At 39.6% G+C, this 14,830-nt stretch overlaps 1 protein-coding gene across 5 annotated transcripts in view; it reads left to right on the top strand.

Moving 5' to 3' along the window:
- The window catches only part of RBM47 (RNA binding motif protein 47), a 152,971-nt gene that overhangs the window by 58,276 nt on the left and 79,865 nt on the right, over positions 1-14,830 (top strand). For all 5 annotated transcript variants that reach the window (XM_069105111.1, XM_069105110.1, XM_069105104.1 and 2 more), the window contains one exon: positions 4,262-4,353. The gene's annotated coding sequence lies outside the window, so the exon portion shown is untranslated. The remainder of the gene's footprint in view (positions 1-4,261; positions 4,354-14,830) is intronic.

The raw sequence follows: 14,830 nt of genomic DNA, 5'->3' as shown, positions 1-14,830 counted from the left end.
GTCAAGTTCCATAGAATCTTATTGATTTGAAAATAAAATTGAATATCTGTTAAGGATTTTCTTAGCAGATCACATCCCATATGTTTGAATGGGAAGAAAAGTTACTCTTAAAGCTCAACAAACATTTTAGATAGCCAACTCGGTTTCCTAAGATATCTTTGAAGGTTGTTTTTGAGAACTGCCCTGAAGGTCATAGTAAAGAAATGTAGGATAGCTCTTTGGGGGGTAGGGAGTGAAGGAAACCCAAAATGAATATATATATATAATGCTGTTTCTTTTAAGAATGTGTCTTAGCTTGCATGAAAATGAGTGGCCTTACAGAATTAGCAAACGGAAGTGACCTATATTCTCTGTGCTTATCCACATAGGCCAGTGGAAAATGTTTTATTTCCCATACTGAGGTTACATCTCCTTCCTTGGAACTAACCCCAAAATGTGTAGTGATAATAATGAAACTTTGTCATTTTACATCCTCATGCTTCCCCTCCCCCCCCCATTCACTTAGTGGTCATTAATTACTTACCCTACCCTGTCTCTAGGTCATTGTTGTTATCTTTTCCATTTCACAGTTCAGGTAACAGAGGTACAAGCTAGACAGGACCTCAATGAGTTCTTGGTTCCCAGGGCACTTAGTTCACTAGATCAAACCCAGGTTCATCTTCAGAGAAGGATCAAATGAAATTATTCCAAGGGTTGGGAGAAGTTGGCACTGTATAGCACCTACACTCCAAGCAACTCTTTTAGCAGCAGCCACAGAGATACATACGGTATTCTGTTTTTCTAGAATTGCGGTGCTAGTAATTCTAGGGTTTTGTTTTTAATTTAGTGTGGGCCACAGCATCCTAAATATGCCTGATTAAGGACAAATACTCTAGGAGCAAGTCTATAAAAGAGGGACTAATAGAATGAGAGACAGAAGGAGAGAAAGAGAAAGCGAGCCACACATGCACATGTGTAAAATATATGGAGAGGATTAGGGACTAAACCTGTGATTTTATTTGTATAGAGAACTCTCAGGTGAAGAAACTCCCTTCTTTGCACCTTAATGATTTTAGAGAATTTCCAAGAGATAAAATTTGAGTGATTTCCCAGTCAGTACCAGGCAGAGGTGTGACTTAAACCCAGGTCTTGTTGGCCCCAAGACCAGCTTTCTGTCCACTGTGCCCGTGATGGCAAACTCAAAAGGGAACAGGGCCACTACTCTGTACATAACAATCCCAGCAGGCTGCCTACTCATTGACTTCACTTTTAAAAGTACTATTATCTCTGTTTCATTGTAGTTTGATTTATTTTGTTAAATATTTCTTAATTATATTTTAATCTGGTTGGCTGCCCTTAGGAGTGTTACGAGCCACATGTCTGATACCACTGTACTTACTATACCATGCTGCATCAAAGTCTATGAACTCTTTTCTCCTTTGAACCTTGCATCAATCCTATATTGATTTTCTTCCATCTTTTTTTTTTTTTAAAGCAATCAGGGTTAAGTAACTTGCTCAAGGTTACACGGCCAGTTATTTCTGTGTGGGTGCTGAGTATCTGAGGCTGGAACTGATCCCAGGTCTCCTGACTCTGGGGCCGGTGCTCTTATTCACTGTGCCACCTGACCGCCCCTTTCCATCTTTTTTTTTATTTAGTATTTTATTTTTTATCACTTACATGTCAACAATTTTAACATTCATTTTTAAAACTTTGAGTTTCAAATTTATTCCATTTTATATATGAAGAAACCATAAATCTCAGTCTTGAATCCAGATCCTTTTTTTTTTCTGGCACAATAATTGAGGTGGTGTTTGTTTGTTTTTTTAATTTTATATTTAATTCATGGGATAAAGCAAGCATTTTCATGGAAGTGCTGATTCCATTACACCCCATGCTTGGACTTTAAAGTCTTGTTGATCTTATAAAATGGTTTTGCTTATGTAGCCCATATAAACTCGGAGCATCCCTAGCCAAAATCCCACTCTCACCAGTGAATCTTAGGTCCCAGAGCAAAGCTAAGTTTTTTGTCTTAAGGGTTCTAGAGCCTTTGATGGGCCAAAGAGTAAGTCTTTAATGTCATTGGTACCTGCTGTTATGTTCTCAATCTTACCACTTGAATCAGTTTATTCTGATAGTTTAAGTAGCTTTTAGAAAAAGGGGTATTTGATAAGGTGGCATACTGTGCAAAAACATCCCCCCAAAAGTTTATGATACCTTCCCACAAGTTCGTACAAACTCCAAGAGAAAATGGGCTTAAACTTAATGGAGCACATATAGCGACCAGAGAAGTTCCCCTTAGGCATGGTAATCTAATCTCTTGGGGCTCTTTGTGAAGTCTTGAATCTACCTCCAATCTGTCCTTGCCTTCCAGTGCTGCTCCGAACACTGCTGTCAGCTGACCCAGAGATACTGATGGGAAGATGAGAAGTCCAGTAACTTCTAGAACCATAGAAACTCACAAGGTTCCCCTGTTGCCAACGGGGAAGGGAATGGAAAAAGACCTAAGCCAAGGCCAATATTTCTCTTCCATCTGAGTTTGACCTCCTTCCTACTTAGACATTTTACTGGAGTGTCAAACTTGCTCAAACCTCTAAATAACTCCATTCACATCTTTTTTTTTTTAAGTTAAGTGACTTGCCTAGGATCACACAGCTGGTAAATATCTGAGACCAGATTTGAGCCCAGGTCCTCCTAACTCCCAGGTTGGTGCTCTCTGTCCAAATTAATGACTTTCCTGAAAACTGTGTGGTCAACTGTCCTTGACCTATCAGAATACTATTCATTCCAGGAAAGTCCAATTCCCACTTAGTCTAAAGTATGTGGCTGAGATTGGGCATTTTATTCCTTACTTTAAATGGATGGAATGACTTGATTGACTCAATCAATCCCATCCTTACACATAAAAGCCACTGTACAGTTGTTCTCCTATATCTGGTGGCCACAAAATCATCAAAATTTTTCTGAAATTTATTTCTGGCAGTCTGCAAATGAATGTAGTTTTTGTGAGTTCTATTTTTGCTTGGTAGAGACAGACAAAATGAAATCAATATCCTTTTCCTGTTGGAACTTGTCATTCTGGTTCACAAGAACTGTGTGCAAATTTAATAAAGAAGAGTGGAAGTCTTTAATATTCAGAGAAAATAGATTTTAGGTGATTCTTGAATTAATGAAGTCTTCTTGAGATTCGTTGTCTTGGGTCCTTCTAAATGTTTAGGACTGGGATTCAAGCATTTTGAGTTAAAATCATTGGAGTGCAATGGAGAATCTAAGGGAAGAGCCAGGGCCTTCTGCGTGTGATCTGGAAAATGTCTAAACTGAGGCAAGAATTCTAGAAAAGAGATAGTTCCATAGAAAACCAATAAATGGCATTACCGCACAAAACAAAGCAAAACCCTGAGAGCTAAATCCAAGTTTTCCTACTCCTGCTATAGAATATTGTCTAGTGGTTATGGAGGTTATTAGTCATTCATCTTTTTATCTGCTCTATGTGTCTTGTGCCCAAGGTGAGCTTTCTATGATTTACTTATTCTCTAGTCATCACAGTCACAGTCCCATCAGTTATCTTTGAACATAGCTATGGATGTAATATCACAGAAAGAGCAAGCCTCTCAAATATTTACATGGACCTATAGCCTCATTGATTTGGGAATTACCCTCAGGGATGCAGATTGTAATCCATTCGTACTTGTCAATCTTTTAAGACTCACATCTGTATTCTTCCAAAATTTCCCCACTGCAGCCCCACTCAGTGTTGGAGTCTTCCCATCATTTCTCATGACAGTCTTAAGGGCAGGAATAAAGCACTCTGCCTGTCCACCTGTCATCCCTTGTTTTGCCATGTGATCAGCCCATCTCTTATTTTTTTTTCTAAGGAGTTCCTCTTTGGTTACCTGTTGTGGCCTGCTTACACCCACCATGCCTTGTCCCTTTCCATTGCCCTCTTTGTGATGTTCATCTTTACTTCTTTGCAAGCTGCCTTATCTCAAAACTAGTCAAGTGTTAATATTGAAATTAAAAAATGGACCCTTGCAGTTATTGGAAATTTGGTGTCAGTAAAAGTCCTTTACAATTTTCCTGAAAGCAATCTCTCCTACTCACCTCCTTTTTCAACTCTAGGCCCCTCTCATTGTTCAGTCTGTACTGATAGAGGTACTGGTGGAAAAATCTATGGTGGTTCATTCAGATACAGGTTAAAATTTAGTTCTTTGAGGGATTGCAGATCTTTGCCAGAAATCTCTGCAAAACATGATGCAGTCAACGTAATGTTTTCCCCCAACAGGAGTGTCTGGAGGACCCCGCTATTCACAGAGACTTCCTGCTTGACCCTCACTCTGTATTAGATCTCCTCCATCTCAGAGGCAAATAAGTTTGGTGAGTATACATTTCCCTGTATTACATCTCATCTGTTGTTTGATATCTGAGGGTCGTTGAAAGGGGTTATTTTGGGGCAGCTAGGTGAGCATTGGCCCTGGAGTCAGGAGGACCTGAGTTCCAATCTGGCTAAAGACACTTGACACTTACTAACTGTGTGACCCTAGGCAAGTCACTTAACCCTGATTGTCACCAAAAAGGGTGGGGGTGGGGGAGAGGTATTTTTTTTGAGAGGGGACAGGAAGACAACTGGGGTAAGTGACTTGCCCAAGGTCACATGGCTAGTAAGTGTGATCAAGTGTCTTGAGGCCAAATTTGAACTTAGGTTCTCCTGACTCCTGGGCGGTGCTCTACTTGCCATACCACCTAGCTGCCCTGGGGGAGATATTTCTATTGAGTTTTGAATATTCTTGATGAATAGATGGGAGAGACCTTGCAAAAGACCTGGTAAAGAAGTACTCATTTGAGGGGTTTTTTGGAGGAGTGGGCAGTAATCAAGAAATAATAAGCATTATAAAAATCTTTATGTTCTTTGCATCATTCAAGTCTACTCAAATTAAATGTCTACTCACCTGGATCTGAAATAATACACATTTCAAACTTCTCTACATAACTTTGTATGGAGGTCTATTGCATAGAGACTAATCCCAAAATTAGGAAATTTGTCCCCACCCTCCCCATGAGAGATACTTGTCATATTTCTTTAAATTCTAATCCTCTATGTGTGAGACTTGCTATTGCACTTACTAACCTCACACAAGAAGCTGCTACAATTACTGTAAAAAACAAAGTCAGCTCAGATTTTTAAGCAGGGTAAATCTAGTTAACAAAATGCCTGCACTCTTTTTCTCTACCGCCTGTATTTTAATTAACTTATTATTAATTTTAATTTGTGGGTGGGTGGCCAGTTGGTACTGTGCTTGGTTTATTTCCCCTCCCAAAGACTATTGTGGAAACAAACCTGATATGTAAATCAATGGAGACTAGGAGGAGAGGTCTACTTGAGTAGGTCACCTGACAGTGCATCCAGCTGTTGGGATATAGTTGATTCCAATCCCCTGTAGAGTGTTAGCTCCTTAAGAGCAAAGAGTTTTCTTTTTTTTTTTCCTTTGTATTCCTGTTTAGCATTGTAGCTTGCACATAATAGGCCCTTAATAAAATCTTATTCAATTGAATAAAAATGAACCTTAATGTACTACACAGTCATTTTCTATTCCATAGAAAACATCCCATAGGCAAAGCTGAGTTGCTTTTGTTCAACCATAGTTATTAACAGTAAGTTGACAAGTGAGAAAGAGGGATTTTATTTTAGCACTGTTTTGTTAGCTCTCCCAAACTTTGCCTTAGTCAAAATTGAATTTCAGGGATTAAATTCCAAATTTCAAGGATAAAATTCCAAAAGATTCATTGAGCTTAAACCCTCTAGAAATGATCTGACACTTAGATTCTTTTCATCAGACTTAGAATTTTCATATAGATGGGGAGGAAGTTTCTCATTGAAAAGTCTGTCTGGAGACGAAAAAGGAAGGACAGTGGGATTTGTTGGAGGAAGCTTCTACAGCTCCAGCAAAAGAGAGATTTTATAGAGAAAGAAATGACATATTTCTGAGTCATACCAGAACATAGTGACTTAGTAAGTTCTAGTTGATACCAATAGTGTGAGAAAGGATTGTTAGCCTTCTTTAAGGCTCAAAAAATAAACACACACATCATCACTTGGTCTTCCTGAAACTGAAGGAAGCCTCTTGACTTCCATAGAAATGTGGAAACCACAGCCTAAAAATGGTGAAATGGCTGCCAGCTGCCACTCATGAAGCATCTCCTGGGGTCATATGATTTGAAACAAAGACTCTTAGAGGTCATCTACTCCAACTCCCTCATTTTGCCTTAAGTTATCTTTATGCTTCCTGTAGTCCCTAGTCTGGGGCTGGCATAAACTAAGTGCTTAGTAAATTACTTGTTAGATTGAGTTCGATTGAGCAGGCTCAGTACCGTATGTTAAAAATTGTTCTAAATTATGATGATACCACTTATTCCAGGTCATGTCATCTTGGGATATGTTATGAGGTATTGATCTAAACCTAATTTTTGCCAAACTGATTTCCAATTTTCCTAGCAGTTTTGTAGATTATTGAGTCCTTACTCCAGTAGTTCGGCTCCTTAAGATTATTGAATGTTGTGTTATTATGTTCTATATGTTGTGTACATAATCAAGTCCATTGATCAACCTCTATTTTTTAGCCAGTATCAAATCATTTTGATTGCTGCTTTGTAGTGTAGTATGAGATCAGGAACTGGCTATTTTTCTAGGCTTCTTATTCTTTTTTCCCTTCCATCTATGGTATGATTCACTAACATGTGCCTTCTTGCTTTCCCTCGCATAGAAGACTCCATATGCTTTTTCACTGGCTGTTCTCTCTCTTCACTTCTTCCTCCTAGATTCCTGGCTTCCTTCAAGACTCCACTCAAATTTCACCTTCTACAGGAAACTTTTTCTGCTTTCTCCCCCATTTGATAATAGTTTCCCTGTACATGATATAAATCTTGTATCTATACATTTACTTGCAGGTTTTCTTCTTCCTATTAGATGTAAGCTTCCTGAGGCCAGGGTCTTTTTTTTGTTTGTTTGTTTCATTTTGTTTTGTTTTCTTTCTCTGTATCCCCAGCACTTAGCACAGTGCATGGCATACAGTAAGTGCTTAATAAATGTTTGTTGACTGATTCTTGCTCTCAAGGACCTTTCATTCTATTGGGAGAACAGTGTGTACCTAGGTTATTAAATTGATACAAGACCAACACAAAATAAATACATCATGAAAGGCTTGTCATATGTAGGAGATGACATATTGGTCACCTTAAAGGAAGCTAGAGATTCTAAAGGTATAAGTAGTACATAGAGGTGATGAGGAAGTACACATGGTGGGGGGGGGGGAGGACAGCTTATGCAGTATCTTAGAGATGGGAAGATGCAGTATTGAGTAGACCACTCTGGCTGGAAAAATAAGCTGGATCCAAATTGTGAAGGAACTTTAATGCCAAAAAAGTTTTTATTTGTTTCATAAATCACAGAGGCCAGAGGGAACTACACAAGTTTTCAGATCTGTCAGATTTAAGATATACTCTGCGTTAGAGAAATGGGTAGCCATTTGTCAGGAGCTAACTGGGGAAACCCAGAGGAGGCTAGGAGATGCTGTTGACACTTGGCCATTGTAGCTCACCCTAAAATCCTGACCCAGCTCTTAGAAGAGCCAACAGCTTTCTGAACAAGTCACCCAGGGTTGATAACTCCAGTTCAGAGGGACAGAACTCCATATTCTTTGTACTGAAGTGGATGGTGAAATACCTGAAAGGTGCGAAGACCAGACAAGAAGGGACTTGTTCGTTCAACTCTTTGGCATATTCCTTCCATCTTTTGTGTGTTTGGAGACACCACTGAGGAAAGTAGGAACAACATGACATTTTATTTATTCTTTTTAATGGAAAATTTTGTTTTGACTCTTTGAGAGATCTTCTGCTGACTTGAACAGATGCTTCCTAACAAACCACCCCAAAGGAGACTCCCAGAAAACCGTTAAGCAAAACCACCAAGCAGCACGTGAGACATTGACATTCAGAGAATAGGTTTGGGGACCCAATCTCTCTGAGTTCTGTCTTGGCTCTAGGATTTAAGAAAGTCTTGGTATTTTGTACTTCCTCATCCTCTCTGTACATCCTCTGTAGACAAGGGAAGTATGTTTTAAGGTCCTGAAAATAGTGAAATCCAGAGGATAATCTTTTGTGCTAATATAAAAGAGGGCAGGGATGAGAGGGTTATGCCCATCTCATAGGGATCATGAACAGAGATGGAAGGGACCTGGCTTCTATCCAGCCTCCTCATTTAACAGATAAAGATACTAAAACCCAGAACTTGCACAGGGTTACATGGGTAGTTAGTGGGAGAACCAAGATTAAACCTCAGGTCCTTGCCTCCAAACCCAGTTTCCATTCTACTCTACCATGCTGCTTTCTCTAGGTGCTAACTGGAGGGAGAGACAGGGAGCAGACAGACTGAAATGCAGTGATTAGGCTAGACTGGGAAAAGTTGAGATTTAAAGACTTCTGAACTGGTTTTGCCATCTTCACTCAAGCATCAGCACCAATTAGTGGGAGGGTTGTATGCAGACTTACAAAACAAGCTGTTTTCTTCATGGAATCTTCTAGCATTTATATAGTGCTTTATCTTTTCCTGACAGAAGGAGTGACTTGTCTTCATTTTAGAAATAAGGAACTGAGGCACAGAAGGGCTAAGTGACTTTTCTGGAGTCACAGAGCTAGGAACTGTCAGGCAGGATTCAAACTCAGTCCTTCCTGGCAAACACTCTATGCTCCCTGCCTGATTTCCAGGTGGAAATGTCTAGCAGGCAGTTAGAGATGTGGACCTGGATCTCAGGAGGAATATTAGATTTGGCTATAAAGATTCATGACTCGTGTTATAATTGAAGTTATAAATGAACCCTGGAAATGCATGAGATCACCAAGAAAGAGAATGGAGAGGGAGAAATTGTACAGACAGAGGGAGCATTAGACCACTGCATAATAGTGAGAAATGCTAAACCCAATGGTCATGGCATCTCAGGATCAGAGACCTAGAACTGGAAGGAGTCTGAAATGCCATCTGCTCCAATTCTTCTCATTTTATATGTGAGGAAATTAAAGTCCAGGGAAATTAGGGGACTGGACTAAGGTCCCATAAGGACTCTAGGGTGAAAAGCATTTATCACCAGACCAAAGCAAATCAGCTACTCTTCTAGGATCTTCTAGGAACAAGTTTTTTCATTTCCCAGAGGCCTCCTAGAATATTAAATTAGAAAGAGAACTCTGGGGAAAATTTCAGGGTAATGTTTTTATTGATAGAAAGCAAAAAAGTTATCTCCCAAATAATAATTCATATTTGTATGCTGACTTAACATTGACAAAGCCCCCTTCTCATAACAACCTTGGGAGATTGGCATTGTTATCCTTGCTTTACAGATGAGGAAACTGAGGCTCAGGGTGGTTGAGTGTCTTAAACCCCTTCCTAGCTGTATGTATGACAGGTTTGGAACTGGGATTCAAACTCACGTCTTGATTTCCAAGTTCAGCATTTCTTAAAGCTAAAACACATTGCATCTCATGGTGGAAAGCAAATTACACATTTAATGCTAAATTTTGTAAGGTTGTATTCATCTTCAGATCTAAACATATTCTTGGAGCTTCTTTTGTTATATATAAGCTTCCTGAGGCTGGGGACAATTTGATATATTTATGTCTTCTCTATTTTAACCCCCTGATTCTCAGAAAAGTATAGAAATTTCATAGTAACACGAAAGGAGATTCCTCCTTTGCCCACAAAGGTAACTGAAATGATTAATGGTATAACTCTGAGGACTTGTAGTAATAGTGACTTACACTTATTTCATTTCCTAACGGTTCTCTGAGTTGGGTAATGCAAATTTATATTTATAATAGGAGTTCAAATCCAACCTCAGGCACTTACTAGCTATGTGATCCTGGGCAAATCACTTAACCCTGTTTGCCTTAGTTTTCTCATCTGTAAAGTAAACCGGAGAAGGAAATTACAAACCACTCTAGTATCTTTGCCAAGTAAACCCCAAAGGGGGTCATGAAGAGTCAACCTGACTGAAATGATAAAACAACAATAACAACCACAAATCATAATATAACATGGCCTAGTATGTTCTCTGGGTTCATTTATTTACCTCACCTGTCCTCAGGCTGGCAGGTCTGGGGTTCCCAGGGAGGGACCACTACTATGAAGTTAATATTCATGTCTCTATCTGTTCAGAGTCCTAGGAGGTAATCTTCTATGGGAGTGAGTGGGAGAAATGGGGTAGGGGCCCAGGATATATCATTGTAGCTTCAGGGTCCTCACTGGTGTGCTTCCAATTTACACAAAATAGTTCACTGTGTCACTATTAACCTTTAAACATAAAACATTTACTTAATAAAGCAAAAAGCAGGTATAATTTAACACTTAATTCATCAGAAGGCAAAGGCAGGAATAATTTTTAAAAAATAAATCACAGTTCACCCATAAAGGTCACCCCCTGACCAATGCACACATTATAAATAGAAACTTAGCAGGGTGGCATGTGAGTAGGAAACTCACATTTCTGCAGAAACCATTTGTTCAGAGACACTCAAAACTTTGGGCTTCAGGTTTTGATGTCCTTGGGCCCTTCAGGAGCAGTTTATCCCCTGTGAAGCCATTTTTCTTGGTAGCTCCTGCCCTTTGGTTCCTCATTACTGGGCAAAACCACTTATCTTTTGCTCTTGAACCACTGAAGCAGTGAGAAGTTCTTTTAGCTTATAGTTACCCTCAACAAGGCAGCCTGCACAAATGATTCCCAAAATATGTTCCCCCATTTCAGTGACAGGCAAGAATTGCCAGCCTTCTCAGATCTGTAAATAGTAGGAAATGCTGCTTTGTCTAATTAGATTCAAAGGTTCTTCTCATAGAAATGCACAGCTCCTTTTGAAATAGGTGCAAAGCTTATTCCCTGCCCCTTCCCCTCTTACTTTCCAGCCTGAAAGAAGATAGGTACCTCTGAGAGATCTCCCCCTTCTTACTTTCCAGCTATGGTACCAATAGGTCTATACGGAGCTGTCATCCAATCAGCTTTCAATAGTTGCTCCAGCCTTTTCCCTGCCAATCAGCAAAACAATACCTGATACTCTATTCACCACTGAAAGATCAGCCAGCTCAGCCAGAGGCTTTCTAGGTCTTATGTCCCCACACATCTTCTTTGGATTTTTCCTGTGCTTATCTCACCCCTCTACCTTTTCTCAAAACTTCTCTTGCTGGCATCTTATTCCTTCCTCTCATGGCTTCTGAGCAGCCGCCCAGTGGCCACAGCTTCCTCTTTACCTTCTAATATCAACCCAAATCCATCTTTCTGTCAGTTATGGGCCTTTATATAATTTCCTTCTAGTCCCCAAACAGATATTTGATTTATAATCTTGTCAGTTATCAAATTTAAAACTCTCAACAGTCACCTGTAAGTCCACCGATTGGCCATAATATCTGCAGTCTTCATTCCCTTAGCCATCGCTCTACTCTCCAACAAATTTCTCAGTATTTTCACCTGAGTGGCAGTTCTCATCCCTCATCAGTGCCTCTTCTCACCATTTTGTTAGAGGCGCTGCTTCTTTACAAGTGAATTTTATCCACTTTCATGCCCTTTTTCTGCCCTTTACAGCAACTAAACTGTTCACACACAAAAAGGATAGTACCTTTGATATCTGTCTGCCTATCTATAGCTATCCAATCTATCTCCATCTGTCTTTCTATTTCTACCTGTCACTATCTCAGTCTGTCTGTCTATATCTGTATCTTTCTTTTTTTGTCTGTCTTCTTACATGTATCCATCTGTCTATCTCTCTGTTGGTCTGTTTATATCTATCTGTCTTTATCTGTCTTTCTATTTCTGTCTGATTGTCTATGTCTCTCTCTATCTAGTTAAAGAGCCTAAGCCTTGCCCATTTTCACAACTTCTCTGGTTCATTTTTCTTATCTAAAAAATATGACCACGAACAGTTCTAATTCTTTGATTCTGTGACCTTGGCCTTCCTGAGCTATATTTTTCTCATTTCCCACCCAGTTGCAGCATTCATGAACTTCTTCATCATGTGCCCAGGAATCTCATCATCCTACAAGATCAGTATCCTCTGCTTTGGGACCCCTTTGAATGGAGGGTGGAGCAGAGCTCCACCTAATCCTCCTTTTAAGGAGGGTTCCCAGGTCACTCATTTTTGCATTTCCCTCCCAGGCGCACTTAATTGGTTTAATTCTTCTTTTCTCTCATGCAGGGGAGCTATTGGTCACATGGCCAGTAAATGACAGGACTGGCAGGAATTGGGTAGAAAACCTTGAACCCAGCTCAAGAGTTCTTGATGGTACTCCAAGGTGATTCTGTAATAGACTAGGCCCTTTGTGGTGTTTAATGATTAGGTATTGGTTTAGAGAAGAAAGAAAAACTTTGCTTCTTCCATGGCTTGGGTGGTAATAACATCATGAGTTAAAAGAACTTGCATTTATATAGTATGGATGTTTCTTTCTGTTGATAGACTCAATAGGAACTTCCCATTCATTCCCAATGATAAATAACATTTAAAGAAATATTGTCAGTCAGTGGCTTTTTAGTTATTAATGATAAGTATGAGCTCCAGAAGTCACAGATTGAGTTTTCAGGGGTGCCTGTTTTCTTAGAACATCGATTGAGTGAGCATCCATGGGAGAGTCTGCTCAAAGTCTAATTGCTGATAATAATCTAGACATAAATGCCTGGTGCCTCATACTGTACTTAGACCTTAGAGCTCATTGCTGCTGTATTAGTAGAACACATGATCTACAGATGAGAGAGAGAGCAGTAGAGCCAGAAATTAGCTAACTATATGGTGCAAGTCCCCGGAAAACTCAAGCATTCCTGAAAAGTCTACCATTATGGTACCAGATGAGTAGAGCACCCAATATTCCACAGTATTTGTGATGAATGCAGCCCAGTGGGATATTCTATAGTCAACACAATTGTCAGCCAACTCAATCTGACTCAACTTTAATTCTTCTTTTATCCTTGGCCTTGGCCAGAAATACTTTGCCTGCCACTAAGAGAAAGCCATACCTGATTTGATATGAATGATATCATCTCTTGACTTTTGAGAAGTAATTGGGCTTTCTACTCCCCTTCACCAATTGAACTGTTTACTCTCCTCAACCAAATGACCCTTGGGAAAAGACTTCAATATTTGAGTAATGTTTCCTTCATCTTATATGCTAATGGAATCTATATAAGAGACTTTTAGATAGCAGACAGCTTGGGGACTCAATTTTTGTACCTTCACCCCTTAAAAAATTAAATAGAAACACTTTTCTGTTAATAGTATTTGTGGTTGCCTTTGACTCCTGGGCTTCTGACACAATTCTATGTCTTTTAAAAATCTGAATTATCATTGAGTTTCCTGTGCATCTGTATTGGTTTCAGAATTCGCCTCATTCTTCTTCCTTTGAATTATTTCTGCTTTATGTCTTCATAATTTACCTCTTGAGAATGAGATCCCTGGGCCAACTTTTTTCTGTAAAATATGAAGCCACTGGATTCTACTTGTCCTTTTTCTGGATCATTTTAAACCTATTCAGCTAAAATACATGGTGCATTACAGATGGTAGTTGACTTTTCCTTTCCTTTATTATGAATTCTGTAGTAGAGTGCTCGCTTGCCTCCAGAGATCTGGCATTTCTTCCTCAGCAACTAGTTCCTCCTTGTTGGTCAGAACACAATCCAGAATAGCATTTCCCCCTTGCTGCTTCCTCTAACTTTTAAAGAATGAAATTTCCATTTAGGCAAATTAGAGATTTGTCTGATGTTCTGCTTTTAGCAAGAGGAGAGTTCCAGCAGATGTTCAAAGAGTAGTGGTGTGAATGCCCCTTTCCCTTATACCATGTCTTTGTGCCTGCTTGGTTACATACTCATTTAATTCCTTCTTTCCAGGCATTGCATCTGTAGTGGTATTGCTTCTGTTTCTACCCCTATTGAATGTCACCCATATGTTCTTTACTGTATTTATCTTTTCCTGTTTAGCCTTTCCCTGCATGAGTATATCCTACACACATCATCTTCTCCTTTTGAATAAAGTATACTCTTCAAAGCAAATAAGTGCTATTCCATAGTCTCAGATGTACTCATGGGGTGTTGGAGACCATCTCATAAAAGTTACTCACTTTTGACATTTGCTTTTTTTCTTTGGGAACTCTTTAAGTGGCCAGTAGAGATGAAAATACCACATGTGCTACCAAAGTCTAAGTTACACTTAATGTAAATACATAACTGCTAGAAAATACTGGCAGAAACATAGCATGCTTTCTACAGTCCTGTCCCAATTTCTCCTTGCCTTGCATATGCTTACATGATGAGAGTTCCACAGGCCTTCTCTTTGGTAGCTCTCTTGCCTAAACCTTTTGGTTGATGACTGTGGTAAATTACCTGTGTGTGAGATGGGAGACTCAAATCTTATCTATTGAGATCAGCCCTTCTCATTCTCAAAATACTTTCCTTTCCTATATGCTAAATTCTCTGGCCTCATTTGGGGAGTAGGGCAAGGTTTCACATTGCACATAGAAAGAGCCAAGACCCAAGCACAAAGGACAAAAAATGACTTTGAGTTATGGTCATCTTATTACTATTCTCTACAGGGGTGGGGAACCTGCAGCCTTGAGGCCACATGTGGCCCTCTAGGTCCTCAAGTTCGGCCCTTAATAAAAGGACTTGTTCTGTAAAACTTGTACTCAGTCAAAAGGCTGTGCCCAAGGACTGAGAAGGCCATATGTGGCCTGAAGGCCACAGGTTCCCCACCATCGGTCTAGAACTTTTCTTCTGTGTCACCTCATACTAGGGGTGTGTGTGTGTGTGTGTGTGTGTGTGTGTGTGTGTGTGTGTGTGTG

Source organism: Petaurus breviceps, unplaced genomic scaffold (assembly GCF_028583685.1).
Source record: "Petaurus breviceps papuanus isolate PSGF00001 unplaced genomic scaffold, PetGlider_PUasm1.0 76, whole genome shotgun sequence".
Classification (NCBI taxonomy): Eukaryota; Metazoa; Chordata; class Mammalia; order Diprotodontia; family Petauridae; genus Petaurus; species Petaurus breviceps.
The sequence above is the reverse complement of the archived record's forward strand: the minus strand, read 5'-3'. Positions and strand labels throughout refer to the sequence as shown.